Source organism: Nyctereutes procyonoides, unplaced genomic scaffold, assembly GCF_905146905.1.
Source record: "Nyctereutes procyonoides isolate TBG_1078 unplaced genomic scaffold, NYPRO_anot_genome, whole genome shotgun sequence".
NCBI classification, from domain to species: domain Eukaryota; kingdom Metazoa; phylum Chordata; class Mammalia; order Carnivora; family Canidae; genus Nyctereutes; species Nyctereutes procyonoides.
This window is the reverse complement of record NW_026575142.1, coordinates 22,878,490-22,895,615: the sequence shown is the minus strand read 5'-3', so window position 1 is coordinate 22,895,615 and position 17,126 is coordinate 22,878,490. Positions and strand designations below refer to the sequence as shown.

General features: G+C 35.6%; 1 pseudogene; it reads left to right on the top strand.

Moving 5' to 3' along the window:
• The first annotated feature begins 404 nt into the window (after positions 1 to 404).
• LOC129498699 (glyceraldehyde-3-phosphate dehydrogenase-like) lies at positions 405 to 1,411 on the top strand (annotated as a pseudogene).
• Positions 1,412 to 17,126: the final 15,715 nt, after the last annotated feature.

Here is a 17,126-nt window from a genome sequence, read left to right as displayed (position 1 = left end):
AATTATGCACAAATTCTCTCTACATTTCAGCGCTTTCAGCTAGTGAGTATATATTACCAATCACCTGCCACACACATGCAGAATGCAGTTAGCAGTATCACAAGCTTTATAATATATTATCATCCTAACATATTTCAAAAGTTTCGTAGAAATACTAAAATAATAAGCTAATATATTCACACACACATATGCTTATACATTAATACATACACACATGCACACAATTATTGTTTTGAAACTTTGAATCATATTCAAACTTTATACTCTACTTTTTTCCCAAATATGTATCTCCATGATATAGATGATCGATACAGTTCATACACCTTTTCAAAAACTGAGTATTAGGCTCTCTGCTCCTCCCTGTTCAACAGACAGCCACATCTCCTGGTGCAGTGCCAGCCGTGTCCCTGAAGCATGATGTTGGAGTGAATGGATTTGGCCATATTGGGTGCCTGGTCACCAGGGCTGCTTTTAGCTCTGGCAAAATGGATATTGTTGCCATCAATAACCCCTTCATTGACCTCAACTACATGATGTACATGTTCCAGTAGGATTCTACCCATGGCATATTCCATGGCATGGTCAAGGCTGAGAACGGGAAACTTGTCATCCATTGGAAGTCCATCTCCATCTTCCAGGAGCGGGATCCCGCCAACATCAAATGGGGTGATGCTGGTGCTGAGTATGTTGTGAAGTCCACTGGGGTCTTTAGCACCATGGAGAAGGCTGGGGCTCACTTGAAGGAAAGGGCCAAGAGGGTCATCATCTCTGCTCCTTCTGCTGATGCCCCCACATTTGTGATGGTTGTGAACCACGAGAAGTATGACAACTCCCTCAAGATTGTCAGCAATGCCTCCTGCACCACCAACTGCTTGGCTCCTCTGGCCAAAATCATCCATGACAACTTTGGCATCATGGTGGGTCTCATGACCACCATCCATGCCATCACTGCCACTCAGAAGACCATGGACGGCCCCTCTGGGAAGCTGTGGCATGACGACCAAGGGGCTTCCCAGAACATCATCCCTGCTTCCCCTGGCTCCGCCAAGGCTGTGGGCAAGGTAATCCCTGAGCTGAACGGGAAGCTCACTGGCATGGCCTTCTGTGTCCTCACCCCCAACCTGTCAGTTGTGGATCTGACCTGCTGCCTGGAGAAAGCTGCCAAATATGACGACATCAAGAAGGTGGTGAAGCAGGCATCGGAGGGCCCCCTCAAGGGCATCCTGAGCTACACTGAGGACCAGGTTGTATCCTGCGACTTTAACAGTGACACCCACTCTTCCACCTTTGACGCCGGGGCTGGCATTGACCTCAATGACCTCTTTGTCAAGCTCATTTCCTGGTATGACAATGAATTTGGCTACAGCAACCGGGTGTGGACCTCATGGTCCATATGGCCTCCAAAGAGTAAGAGCCTCCTGGACCACCAGACCCAGCAAGAACAAGAGGAAGAGAGAGGCCCTCAGCAGGGCTGGGGAGTCCTTGCCCTGACTTAATCCCCCAACACACTGAGAATCTCCTGACCTCCAATTCACATCCCAGACCCGGAGGAAAGGGGGGCTTGGGGAGCCCCACCTTGTCATGTACCATCAATAAAGTATACCTTACCCAGCCAAAAAAATGCCAAACCAAACCAACCAACCAAACAAACAAACAAAAAACCCTGAGTATTATTCTATAGTGTCTGTGTGACATGAGTATTATGTTAGATAACTTCTACTTGACTACCCAGATCCTGTCTCTAGCTGCCTCTACCCTGCACTCTGAGAAGGAGACTCTCGGGGGTTCCCTTACCCAGTGGTTCTGACTGGCATGACAAATAGGTAGCTCTGGCAGGAGAGTAAAGAAAGGAAAAACAGTGAGGAAAATGCATTTCTTTCTTCTTCTCCTCCTCCCCCCCCCCGCCCTCTTCCCTTCCTTCCTTCCCTCCTTTCTTCCTCTTCTTCTTCTTCTTCTTCTTCTTCTTCTTCTTCTTCTTCTTCTTCCTTTCTCCTACATCTTCTCCTTTTTCTCCCTTTTTCCTTCTTCTTCTTTTCAGGACAGCATATTTATTTCTTAGTTCTCTCTATGCAAGTCTACCTCAGTCTGACTGTATCCCTCAACTGAAGACCACTTCTCTCTCGTTCTCCTCTCCTCTACTTTCCTTATGAACTTTGGTCACAGATTCTTCTTGGGCTCAAGGAGAGTAACAGCTCCATTCCTATTAAAATTGGTTCACTGAAATAGGTCTTATGGATTCCCTACATGCTGATCATACTTTTTTTTTTAAGATTTTATTTATTTATTCATGAGAGACACAGAGAGAGAGAGAGGCAGAGACACAGGCAGAAGGAGAAGCAGGCTCCATGCTGATCATACTTTAAAATACTGTCTTTGTGAATAAACTCTCCTCAAATTGTCATGATTTACCTGGGGATCCCTGGGTGGCTCAGTGGTTTAGTACCTGCCTTCGCCCCAGGGCGTGATCCTGGAGTCCCGGGATGGAGTCCCACATCAGGCTCCCTGCATGGAGCCTGTGTCTCCCTCTGCCTGTGTCTCTGCCCCCCCACCCCCCCGTGTGTCTCTCATGAATAAATAATTAGAATCTTTAAAAAAAAAGTCAAGATTTACCAGTTTCCTTGGGATTCCGATAATATTATATAATTATTCTTCTGCTGATGAACATTCAATTTATTTTCAGTATTTTTGCATAAATATTCTCTTACATTCATTCTTAAATACTGGTACTCTTATTTCTGTAATATATTTGTCAAAAGTAGCAGTGCTCACTTAAAATTTAAGTGCATTTTTAATGTTTATAGATATTTCCAGATAACTTTTTTTCCCAGATAACTTTTGAAAAGATTTGAATCAATTCATACTTGCACTAGTAGTTTAATTATTTATTATTATTATTATTATTATTTTTTGAGAAAGAGGAACAGAACAGGGGGAGGGACAAAGGGAAAGGGAGAGAGAATACCAAGCAGGCTCCAGGAACAGCACAGAGCCTGATGTGGGCCTCAATCTCAGGACCCTGAGTTAATGACCTAAGCCTAAATCAAGAGTCAGACGCTTAATTGGCTGAGCCACCCACATGGCCCTTAATTATTTTTAACAATAAATCTAAAGTGCTGACTATATGCCAGACATTCTATAAAGTATTTAACAAATATTAACTGATGTGATCTAGTATACGAGGTTTCCTATTTCCATATATCCTTATCATCACTGTATGTAATTAATCTTTTATACCTTTTCTCCAGTCTGATGTGTGTAAAATGCTGTCTCATTATTTAAATTTCCATTTGCTTGGCTATTAGTGAGGCTGAGTATCTATCTATCTATCTATCATCTATCTATCTATCTATCTATCTATCTATCTATCTATCATCTATCTTGTCTAATTATACTTCCTCTTCAATGAATTCTCCATTTATATCCATTGCCTTTTTATTGAGTGTTTATATTAATGAGAGAAATTAGATTGGGAGAATTTGGGTGAGTGGTTGGAATCCACAAAATTTAAAAACCTTTAAAATCACAATTCTCAAATTAAATAATTCTGTAAACACAATGAGAAATCAGATGCTATTCACCTATAGTAAGATATATGCTGCTATTACCCACAGCCAGTACTTGTGCACTGGAGTGTGATCAGAAGAAATGCTCGATATTTTAGTAACAGAATATAAGACTATTTTGTAGATTAAAAAACTGAAAATTTTCCTAATAAACCATTTATAAAATAGCTGATTATATATAGTTGATAGGTGTCTGAAATGTAGAAATATGACTAGATCAAACTTGAAAAAATATTGGGAAAAATTGAGTAAAAATCTTTAATTTTATAGATCAAGAAACTGAATTTCCCAGTAGTAACACAGTTGACTAATGACATTCGAGTGGAAAGAATCTTAGACTGACAAAGAGTAAAGATCATAAGTGCTTTGAACCTTTGTTTCCCACCCCTTCAATGGGAAAAAAACATGAGTTCTTCCTGGTGGACAACAGGGATGGGCAGCTGAAATGAGACAATGAAAGTTCAAGTGTTAGAAAATTCTATCCATGATAGAAAGGTAAGGTATCTCTTCAAAGGAAAAACAAGTCTAGCATGCAGGTGTTCTGGTTTTTCTATCCCATTCCTTTTGTCCAGCACTGTGCTGGCTAATCTAGGAGGTTCTGTTCATGGGCATTTTTGTAGATCTTGGACAACTTAGGCAGAAGCATGCCAGATATTTCTTCAGGTTGTCTGTAGTCCCCATGAACATAGAAATCCTCCAATTTACAGGTACTAAACTTTTCTTTTTTCTTTACTCAAAGTTCAGCAACAGAGGTAATAGTCAAAACAAGCAACTAATATTTTTAGCCAAAAGGTGTCAGATGAGACACAACTCCTTTTGCAGGGAAAACTCAAGTCTGTGTGTTTGCTCACACTCCAAACATATTGCTTCTTTCCACCATCACCTCACATAAAGCACTTCAATGACGACAATGCAAAAGTTCCCGCCCTGCTAAGAATAAGTTATGCTAAGCGAAAGTGGATAAAAGTAATGCAAGGCCACAGAATGAGCTGCATCTGATGACAGACTCATAAAGCTGTTCCCAATAACAAATGCTTCCTATTAATGAGAATTCAGAGAAATGCAATTATTTTCAAATTCCTACACTACAAAGTAGTCAGGGTTTTTTGTTATGTATGTAGTCTAATCTATGGCTCTATTTGAGTTTTTCCTTAAAAAAATCTATGGCATCCATTTTTTTCTACATACTGTAATTTCTGAAGACTGAAGTTTGCAAATTAAAAATCTGTGTAGTTCAACTATACAGAGGGATGACCATCTTAACTTTGGAAATTCAAAATACATCTTAAGTTAACATAATAACAGCAAATATATTTTACCAGGGGCATGAAGGGTATTTCATTTATTGTTAACCTAAAAAAAAAAAAGTGGAATAAGAACATTTCACTCTATCAACCCTCCAGGGTTTGAATTTCAAATAATTAATCTTCAATGCTCTTTGAGTTTTGAGGAAATCAACCTTCAATTTGCAACTTTTGCATATTACCGTAGTGGTGTTTTTGATGTATCAGTTGGCTAGTCTCCAGTTATTCTTTCAAACATTATTCCAGGTGTTGCTGTGACATTTTTGGCAGATGGGATTGAAACTCATAATCAGTTGATTTTAAGTAATGGAGATTATTTTAGATAGTCTGGATGGGCCTGATTCAATCATTTGAAAGGCATTACGAACAGAGCCAAGACTCCCATAAGAAGAAATTCTGTAGACAACAGCTTTAACCTGTACCTGAGAGTTCCAGTCTGCCATGGCCTGGCCCCCAAATGGCATAAATCAATTATAAATTTCTTAATTTATATTTCTTATTGACTCTGCATCTCTAAACAGAACATTAATCAATTAAATAGTTCAAGAGTACTCAATGGTATTTCCTAACCTTGATGAAAATAGTATTATATTTTAGAAATGAATTAAACTCAGAGATTATGTTTCCTTGTTACAGGTTTTCTGTCAATTTTGTAAATATTTCTTACATCTAGTCTGATTTTTCTTGGATCAACTTCAATAATTTTGTTTCTTAGCCTGTGGAATCCTACTTGTTTCCATGTTGGATACTTTAGATGTTTATATAATTATTAAAGTGTGTATGTTATAGATAATAGACATGTAAAGTAGTATAAACAAGAAGACTGACCTTAAACAAGAAGAACTAGTCCCTAGTTCTTAAGTATATATGATGGAGATTTTTTGTTTGAATAAAGAAACACGGAAATAGTTATTTCACTATCTTTGAAAAGAAAATAATTGCACTTCACCATCATTGCCAACTCCATCATATTAGCCAGAAAGCACCACAGAGTGCTGCCTTTGTTTATAAAATCGCCTCCAATAAGAATTTGACCAGAAATACTTCAGTGGTCTCCTGGGAATTCTTTTTATATTTTTATTTATAAAAATATCACTACTATGCCTCAGAGTCTGTGGTGTTAGAAATGATAATGTTAACTTATCCGAACCAGAGCTCTTTTCTAAGTTTTTAATTCATAATAGAGCAGTTTAGTGAGGTTTTCACTCCTATTGACCCAACCTTGTTTCCATTTTTAAATAAACGATATTTTGAACAATATTTTCTTTAAGTTTTTTTTTTTCTTCCTTCATAAACACATTTTCAAATGTCATAGCCTGGTTAAATATCCTCTCTTACTCATTAGATCAATGGCATCTTTCTCCCATACTTGGAGCACATGGTTCAAAAGGATAAGCCTAAACTGCGGTGATGAAGGAAGGATAAGTCTTCTGACTCACTGAGTTGTTTCCCCTCTCCCTGCCCCCCACACCCCTCTTGTCTTAATATTAGCTTTGGGCAGGATTTTATGATGCAAACTAAAGAGTGTCTCCTACCTTAAGCCCTATGGCTATATTTCTGATTTGGTGTAGTGATGACATTTGATCAGGATTTTAAGCTCTAGAGCTTTCATTACAGAGCTAAAAAACAGCCTTGAGATCAATGCTGGAGGACACAGGGTAAGTAGTATGAATAAATCATGTGGTGGTGTATTGATAAATGCACACTACTGAATACACAGAATTTAATATCAAGGTATTGTGGCTGGATTTTCAAATACCACTGCTGGAATATTATCAATACTGCTATAAGCTATTTTATCAAAATAAAAGCTATCATTTTATTACCATTAGTAACTGTATATTTAAATTGTGTGCTTCAGGGCACTAGCTGATTGCCTTTGGTGCCCAGAGTGTTACCTTACCTAAACTGGGAAGATAAAATTCATTAGTAGTATAGTGGGCCTTTTACACTCATCTCTGAAGCTTGAGGGATTTTAAATATAGCCAGAGGCAGAATATTCAAGTGAACAACTTAACACTCAGATTCAATGGGATAAATTTGATGTTGCTATTGGGGCAATTGACTTTTGTGTAAGCTTTTTTTTTTCTTTCTTTTTTTCATTATGTTTTCAGTTTGCAGAAACAGTAAAGCGCTGAGGAGAACTATAAAATATATTTTCCAAAGTAGTCGTAAGGCTGCTTCTTTTAAAAAAATTATTAGCTTTTCTCCCATGCAGTCGATAGCTATTAAAGTCTTTTAAACAACTTTTCCATTATAAAGGTGAGACAAAACTGGCAAGAGTCAAAATCTAGTCTTTCCTGGCTCTCTATTCATATCTGAACTACTTCAGATAATAGGCATGTTCTTTCATTTTGTAACACAGGAGCTCTTTGCATATATTTTTTGTTGAGTAAAATGGCAGAGAACGATAGTGTCAAAGATTTCCTGAAAGTAGGCATCTCCTGCCAAGCAGGCAAGGTGTCCCAGAGGAGTTTGGCTGGAATCGTACCTTAAAAAACTAAGAAGTGGACAGCAAGAATGCCTGGGTAGCTCAGTTGGTTAAGTGTCTGCCTTCAGCTCAGTTCATGATCTCAGTCCTGGGGTCCCTCAGTAGCAAGTCTGCTTCTCCTTTGCTCTCTGTGACCTCTCTTGCTTTTCCTCTCTCTCTCAAATAAACAAATAAAATCTTTAAAAAAAAAAAAAAGAATTGGACAGCAGAGATGAAACAACAGAGTCTCTTTCAGCATAGTGGTCACAAACTTATTCTACAGCATGTATTTTAGACAATCAAGACTTATAAAACTTTTGGAAAACTGGAAAATAATTGCTCTTCTTATTAGTATTCAAATCAAAACGAACTATCTATGGATAGTTTTATTTCAAGAAAGATAAAGTTATTTTCAGGAGGTTGCAAATTATACATGCACATGTCAACATTTAGGAAAGCCAAATATATTTTTTCAAGAATTATGTTTTAAAGCCATCAGAAAGCTGTGGATGGAAGGAAGATTAGAGAGACTAAACTTTTAGAGGTTGGAATTCTCAGGTCTCTTTCTCTGGGAACACGTGATAATTTGGAGTATGATCTAGAGACGGGATCTAGGTTTCCTTCAGAGAAAAAAACTGATGAGAAGGGACAAATAAACCAACGACTTTTTGGCAGTCATCCAGGGCTGGACGCTTAAACTGCCCCAAACACATGGCCAATTTCTCTCATAAGAGTAGAGTTTAATTTACCAATGGACAGAGTGCTTGGTTAAAGAACCAGGTAGAAATTCTAATGAGTTTTTTACTAAATACTGAAATTTTACTCAGTACTTAGGTCACTCTGTCAGAGGAAAGGACCACTAAAAACAACTTTTGAGGGGGATCCCTGGGTGGCTCAGGGGTTTAGCACCTGCCTTCAGCCCAGGGCATGATCCTGGAGTCCCGGAATAGAGTCCTGTATCAGGCTTCCTGTGTGGAGCCTGCTTCTCCCTCTGCCTATGTCTCTGCCTCTCTCTCTCTCTGTGTCTCTCATAAATAAATAAAATCTTTAAAAAAAAATTCTGAAAATACTGGAGGGACTGGTGAGCGGACACTGGCACTCTCTACCATGGGTTTTTCCTTCTGAGAATATTTGCTTATTCTTTTTTTTTTTTTAATTTTTACTTATTTATGATAGTCACAGAGAGAGAGAGGCAGAGACACAGGCAGAGGGAGAAGCAGGCTCCATGCACCAGGGGCCTGACGTGGGACTCGATCCCGGGTCTCCAGGATCGCGCCCTGGGCCAAAGGCAGGTGCTAAACCTCTGTGCCACCCAGGGATCCCAATTTTTGCTTATTCTAAGTGCAGCTAGAGGTAGAGAATCCAGGTCTGACCCCTGGCATAGAGTTTTTGGAATACTAAAAAAAACAACCAAGAATTTGGTAGCCAAACATACAACCAGACTTCTTCATAACATTATTGCTGTTCAAAACCTGCAAAGAACAGGAGTAAGCTAAAAACCTATGACTGAAATTCCAACAATCTCCCAGAGTTAGAAGAAAAATCCTTTCCAAGCCTTCAATTAAAAGCTCCTGAGGGACATACCCTCAAAATGAAGACAAAGTGGAGATAGATTGAATCTCGCCAAAAATCCAATGCAATTTTGACCTAGTTCCATTCTGACTGGATTAAATCCATTTCCTAGTACCTCTGTAGTGATAAAATGTCTACTATTATCGGAACCTTTAAAGTTTTTATATAGTCACAATTATATGAAAAATAATTAATTATATAGAAATATGGGACCATATGGTCAGTAACCAAGGGGGAAAACCAGACAATAAAATCAGACTTTGAGGTGGTCCTGAAACTGGGATCAGAAGTCAATGATTTAAAATTGATTATGACTAAAATATTCAAGAAATTAGAGAAATGATGGAAAAACTGGTTAATATGGGGAAGTTCATTACACACTAAGAATAAAATAAATATTTTAGGAACAAAAACACATTATCTGAAAGCAAGAAAGCAAGAAATAGTTTTCACAGAACTTCAGACAAAACAGAAGACATATCAACAGAAAATATCCAAACTGAAGCACAGAATAACAATAACAACAACAAAGCATTATAGATAAGAGGAATTCTATCAAGAAGTCTAACATACATGTAAATGGAAGAAAGGAGAAATACTAGAGATGTTAGTTGAGATTTTTAAAAACAGAAGATCACTATCAACACATAGATATAAAAAGCTCAATAAGTCACAAGCAACATCTCAAAAAAATATAACTGTATAACTATGAACATTATAGTCAAGTTGCTGATTGCCAGAGAGAAGGAGAAATTCTCACAAGTGGCAATCGACAAAAAGACAATATTTTCAAAAGAATTAAAATAAAAGTAACAAATGACTTCTCAACAGAGACGAAGTTGGAGAGTAATGCGTTAATATTTTAAAGTGTTAAAAATAATTATTAATCTGGAATCCTATAATGAATCAAAATATTCTCCAAAAATAAACATGAAATAAAGATGTTCTCAGCAAAAACAAAGATTACATCATCAATATACATTGTACAATACATAGAAACACTTCTTATACTTAAGTGAAATAATTCCAGATAAATAAATGACATGCTTAAAAGAAGTAACAGAATGAAAAATGGTGGATATTTGGGGAGATATATATTGATTGTATAAAACAAAACTTATAATGTCTTATGAAATGTGTAACATAAATATAGACCTAAAATGCACTACAACAATAGTGCAAAAGTGGGAGATAGATTATTGAAAGTAAAACATTCTAAGATGCTAGCATTACAGGGAAGCAAAATTATTAATAACTTGTATTAGACGGTAATAAGTCAAAGATAAATTTTTAATCAGTAAGCACTAAAAGAATAATAAAAGAATGTATAATTCAGAAGGTATTAGAGAGGGAAAATGGAATAATAAAAATATTGTTCAAATCCAAAAGAAAAAAGGAGAAACAAAGGAATAAAAGATATCTGGAACTATCATATTACTATTAGAAAACTAATCCAACTATATCAGTAATAATAAGGTAGATAGGCTATTTTAATTAAAATATTGTTTGTTAGATTGAAATAAAGAATAACTTCTGCTGAGAAGTAAAATATTTTAAATATAAGTACACAGACATGAAAATAAAAGGATAGGAATTGATGTATCATGAAAATGCTAATAAAAAGAACACTGATATCTATCCTATCCAAAAATGTAGGCAATAAGGCAAGAAGCAGTACTAATTATAGAGAGACATTTTAAAATCCTGCAGAGGTCAGTTACCCAAGAAAAATATCACAATTCTAAATATATATGCATTAAGTAGCATGGCTTTAATATACATAAGGCAGAAAATTAAAGATCTAAACAGACAACACTCAACCCCACAGTTATACGGGATGAATTAACAGATCTGTGTCCATAACTCAAGGCATAGAAAATTTAAACAACACAAATAACAAAACTTGACCAAATTCACATATATGGAACACCGCACCCAACATCATTTACATTTCTGAACTGCACAGAAATATTCACCAAACTGATAATGTGCTAAGCCATAAAAAGAGATCCTTGAAAATATCAAAGAACTAAAATCATTTTGAATATATTTTCTCACCAAAGTAGAATTTAGCTAAAACCAAATAATAAAACAGAATCTATAATAACTCCATATGCTTAGAAATGCCAAGTAATTCATATATCAAAGAAGAAATCATACTAGAAATTAGAAAATGTTATGGACCAAATAATATTGAAGACATGACATATCCAGCCTTGCTGGATAGAGCTAATAATGCAGTGCTTAAAAGGAAATAGTCATAAATAAATGCATAGAGCAGAAAAGAAGAAATACTAAAAACCAATTAAGAATCCATTTCAAGACAAGGGGGAAAAAAGCAATCAGTCTTTTAAAATGAAGAGGGTAGCAAATAATAAAGGTAAGACTAAAAAATTAATGAAATACAAAATAAACACAAAACAAAAATTATCAAAAAGTTTATTAACTTGCAATAAAATTGAAAAATTCTTAGGAAGACTGATGAAAACAAAAAGGAAAAAATACAAATTACCCGTATCAGGAATAGAAGAGGAGGCATCAATATAAATCATCCAAATATTAAAACTATATTGACTAAATATGAAAAAATTTCAGGAAATACATTTGACAATTTGAATGAAATGGAAAAGATCTCTGAAAACTCAACTTACCAAAGAGATTTAAGAAATTTAAAATATGAATAGTCTTAAATATCCTAAAGATATTAATCCAGTGTTTGAAATCCCCCCCTAAAGAAAATTCCAGGCCATAATCAATTAAACTATGAATCCTTCCAAATACCAACATTATACAAATCTACCAGAGAACAGATAAATAGGGGGCACTACTAACTCTTCATATGGAGCCTATATACCTTTGAAACCAAACCCTATAAAGATATAAAAAGGAAGGAAATGTACTGCCCAATATTGCTCACCAAGCTAGCTCTAATATCCTAAATAAACTACTAGAAAATGGAACTCAGTCATATTAAAAAAAAAAAAGGAGTACTTCATGACTAAGCAAAATTTATTCTAAGAAATCAAGAGTATTTTTATTTTTGGAAATTGATCATCATAATTCAGTATATTAATACAAACACAACAGAAAAATTATATGGTTATCTCAATACAAGTAGAAAAGTAATTTGGTAAAATTTAACATCTACTTATTTTTAAAGATTTAGTAAACTAAGTATTAATAATGAAAACAAAAAAATTAAAAGCACAATGTAATATCAACACACATAAAAATGGTTAAAAATAGAATGAAAATTCTAAGTGCTGGAAAATATGTTCTGCATTGAAACTTCTCATACATTGCTGGTTAGAGTGCAACTGGATACAAAACCCTTGAAAAACTGATAGCATACACTAATACTGAACATACGTACACCCCATGAATCAGTGATTCTGTTCCTAGGTATAGACATAACAGAATTATGTTCTCTAAAAACATGTACAAGAATGCTTAAGGTAGAGCTATTTGTAATAGTCTCAAACTGAAAACTACCCAAATGCCCAAAAGTTGAAGGGATAAGTAAATTATAGACTATTCATATAATGGACTTTTATGAAGCAATGAGAATGAATAAACTACATCTATAAGCACAATATATATAAAAGCGAATATGTTTATAATATTAGTTAACTACTGCTGATGTAACAAATTGCTAACAATTTAATGAATTAAAACAATACACATTTTTAAAAAAGATTTTATCTACCGTTTCATGAAAGATACAGAGAGAGAGGCAGAAACATAGGCAGAGGGAGAAGCAGACTTCCTACGGGGAGTCCAATGCAGGACTTGATCCCAGCACCCAGGATCATGACCTGAGCCAAAGGCAGACGCTCAACCACTGAGCCACCCTGGTGCCCAATACACTTTTTTTTTTTTTTTTATCTTGAGGTCTGTAGGACAGAAATTTGACTTGAGTAGTCTCACTGAACTAAAATCAAGGTTTCATTAGAGATGTACTTCCTTCTGAAGACTACGAAATAGTCCAATTCCTTATCTTTTCCAACTTGAACCCTGTTTAATTCCTCAGATCATTTATTTTATATTCTGGAGTTCTAATAGCCATGAGTATTTTCAGTGTAGCCCAGAACTCTCTCTGTATCTTTCATGAAAGGGTAGATAAAATCTTTTTTAAAAATGTGTATTGTTTTAATTCATTAAACAGTTAGCATTTTGTTACATCAGCAGTAGTTAACTAATGCTTTTCAATGTAAGAAGAGCCAGTACAAGAACTTCTGGTCACTGCGGTTAACTTTCTAGCCTAGAGAACCAAAACCCAAGGGAATCCCACCTCCATATAGAGCAGCACATACCTTACATATTAGTCTGGAGAAGATTAGAATAATTAAGAAGGGTTTACTCAGGGCGGCCCTGGTGGCTCAGCGTTTAGTGCGGCCTTCAGTCTGGGGCGTGATCCCGGGGTCCCAGGATCGAGGCCTGCATCGGGCTCCCTGCATGGAGCCTGCTCCTCCCTCTGCCTCTCTCTCTCTCTCTCTCTCTCTCTCTCTCTGTCTCTCATGAATAGATAAATAAAATCTTTAAAAAAAAAAAAGGCTGATGGTCCAGCTTTAGAAATTTTTTTATGTTTTTAAATATTTTATTTATTTGACACACAGAGAGTACAAGCAGGGGGAGCAACAGGCAGAGGGAGAGGGAGAAGCAGGATGTTGAGCAGAGAACCTGACTTGGGGCTTGATTCCAGGACCCTGACATCACTACCTGGGCAGAAGGCAGACGCTTAACCGACTGAGCCACCCAGGTGCCCCAAGCTTTAGAAATTTTAAATCTAACAAATTTCTTAAGGAATTGTCTAGGATGGCCAATAAGAAATTTGAGAACACCTTGTGTGAACTGAAAATCACTTTTTCTTTTTTCTTTTACTATTTTTGTCATAAAAGATTCTACATACGTTCTGTATTTGAAGCAAATGTAGAAGAGATATAGTGTTTGCATCTGGAATGCATCATTTCTACATTAAAATAAGCCAAATTGCACAAAGATTATAAAATAGTGGAGTTTAGAGAGACGTTGATACCCCCTTTGGGTAGTGATAGCAGGAGTATGCAACCTACTTTAGACTGTCTTCAGGAGTTTAAATAGAGTTCCTCAAGTAGCCTTCTTCCCACATTACCCTGTGTTCTGATATTCTTGAGAATGGTGTTTTTAACTTGTGTCACTGCTGTGTGTGACTTTGGTATCAGTGTAGTTTGTAAGGCACTAAGATGAGGTTTGTGTACAAACAATCAGTCTCAGGTTGCTTTATCAAGTAGCTCTGCCAAGAACACAAAGAAATTTAACAGAGGAGCCAACAACAACACACCTGTCTTTGAGGCAGTCAGTCGAGTCACAGTCTATTTTTTGCTCCAAAGCAGTGGCAATGCATGCATTCAATGTGTTAGGCATAAATGCAATGGTGAGGGTACATCTGATGATTTGGGGGAAGTTTACGAAAGAGTAAGCATTAAATTGTGAAGCATAAGACTAAATATTGTATTTCCTCAGGACTCTGTGTAGGGGTGTGTGTGTGTGTCTTGTGTCTGTGTCTATGTTGGGGAGCACAACTAGGCAGGCTGTAGGGAAAATTAAATATTTAAGAATTTTACTTTTCCCCAGACTATCATTTATTTTGATGCTTCTACCTACACAGCAAAAGATATATGTACAGGAACACAGCTACTTTTCCAGCAGCCCTATTTATATAGAAAAAATAATTTATTATTTTAAAATCTATAAAATTATATCCTGTGTAAACAGTTTATAGACACATATACACAGACATGTTAAATCTTTACATGTGTATAGATTATGTGTTTATGTATATTTTTCATAACTACCCTTGTTAAGCACTACTTTCTATAAGTTCAATACGCATCATGTTATACATGTATTGTCATAGTTGTTCTCGCCAGGAATCTTGAGTGATAGGTATTTTGATCCCAATTCAAAGCTGAGGAAATAGAAATCTGAGGAGTTAGTAACTTGCCATGGATCACACTTATCAATTAAAATGTTGACTGGTGACCTATTCTCTGTGAAATCTTATATCCCAAAAAATATGTCTATAAATATATCTTTTGTTTTTTATTCAATTATTTCCTTCAGATAAATTCCTGCAAGTTGAAAGCTGGTGCGCAGGGAATGGGGGGTCAGTCACTACATTAAAGATTAAGTATTTTGCTGTTTATAATCTTATATTTGTACCAGCAATGTAGGAGACTACCGACTCACATATTCACTAACATAATATTGTAATGTTTTAAAATTTGAACTTGAAGAGGAAGGTGTTAAATGCTTTCATTTGAATTTTATATTACAGAAGTTATGCATTTATCTTACAAATATTCATTGGCCATTTTTACTTTTTTTTTCCTTTTAATTCTACATTTATGTCCTTTGCAGAATTTTCTACTGAGTAAATTGGTTATTTGCCTAATGATTTGGTGAAATAATCCTAAAAATCATTTAACATAATATGCAAATAACAATAGCCAAGAACATTTTGAAAAAAAAAAGGGGGGGAAAATATGTTCTTTTGATATTAATAAATACTACAACTAATACTTTGATGAGCATTCAACAATTTGGTCAATTTATAAGTTAATATATGGGGTATTAATGTTTTTATAATTTTAAAATTTCGAATTCAAATTTTTTTTAAATTTATTTATTTATGATAGTCACACAGAGAGAGAGAGAGGCAGAGACATAGGCAGAGGGAGAAGCAGGCTCCATGCACTGGGAGCCCGACATGGGATTCGATCCCGGGTCTCCAGGATCGCGCCCTGAGCCAAAGGCAGGCGCCAAACCGCTGCGCCACCCAGGGATCCCTAAAATTTCCAATTCAATAATATAGACACAGTAACTTCTATATATTCAGAACTTTACTTCATTTGCTATAGCAAAATCTGTTTTATTTTACTTAGTTTTTTATTTTACTATAAATTTGTAGTATTTATATGTTTATTCCTAGGTAAATTATATTTCTGATGCTGTTGTAAATGGAATATATATTATCATATTTTCTAAGTTCTGACATTTTTCAGTGACTGACATCTATCACTTGAATTTTATTTTTATCATATTATTTTGTTCTACATATGTATGAATTTTTAAGGACGCTATTTTTCTTTTGCCCTTGTCTTTTGTCATAAACTATATGGACCTTACAGATCTGTTAGGGGCAGCCCCGGTGGCTTAGCGGTTTAAGCGCCGCCGTCAACCCGGGGTGTGATCCTGGAGACCCCACACAGAGTCCCTCCATGCGGGGAGCCTGCTTCTCCCTCTGCCTGTGTCTCTGCCTCTTTCTCTCTGTGGTTCTCTCATGAATAAGTAAAATCTTTGAAAAAAAAAAAGAGATATGGCTGACAGTAATGGTTTAAGGAAGAGATGAAGAAAGTAAAATAAAGAGAGTAAAGAAAACAAGAGGATAGAAAGTCCAGAAACAGGTAGTATCATTTTTGTTAGTTGTGGATTTCTTTGCCTTGTCATTAAAATGTAGACTGACACCAAGAACCTCTGGACATTTTCTTTACTCTTACATACAATCATAACGAGTATGGGAAATCTCTGGCCATTTAACCCCATGTACTTGTGTTTGCAATATGACTATCAAGGACAGAGACACATCCTTCCAGAACACAGGATCCTTCCACTAATACTTGACTGGAGCTCCAAGGCTAAATCTTTCATACTTCACTCTCCTCCAGCTTCTGCTACAACAATATCCATTGGACAGCTCTCCTCTTACTGAAATTAAGCATTTCAATAGCATCCTAGTCTTCACAATGGTTAAAGGGGACTAATACGGTTAGTTCTACAACTCTTACACATGGTAAACATTTCTTCTCACTAAGTCCATGGCAACCAGCATCTTGAAACTAGTAAGATTTTAGCACTTTATTCACAAAATTAGAAACATTCACACAGTTAGGTCTGATTGTTTTCTGCTCTTAACCTTTTCTTCAGTTTATATTTAAATAACTGCATTGTGCATTTTTAAACTAAAAATATATAGTTTATATAAAGTTTATATTAGTTTATATAAACTTATAGTATATATAAAATATATAGTATATATATTTAGTTTATATATAATTTAGTTTATATAAAATATATAGTATATATAAATATATAGTATATAAAATATGTAGTATATATATAGTATATATATATTTAGTTTATATAAACTATATAGTATATATAGTTTAAATATATTTA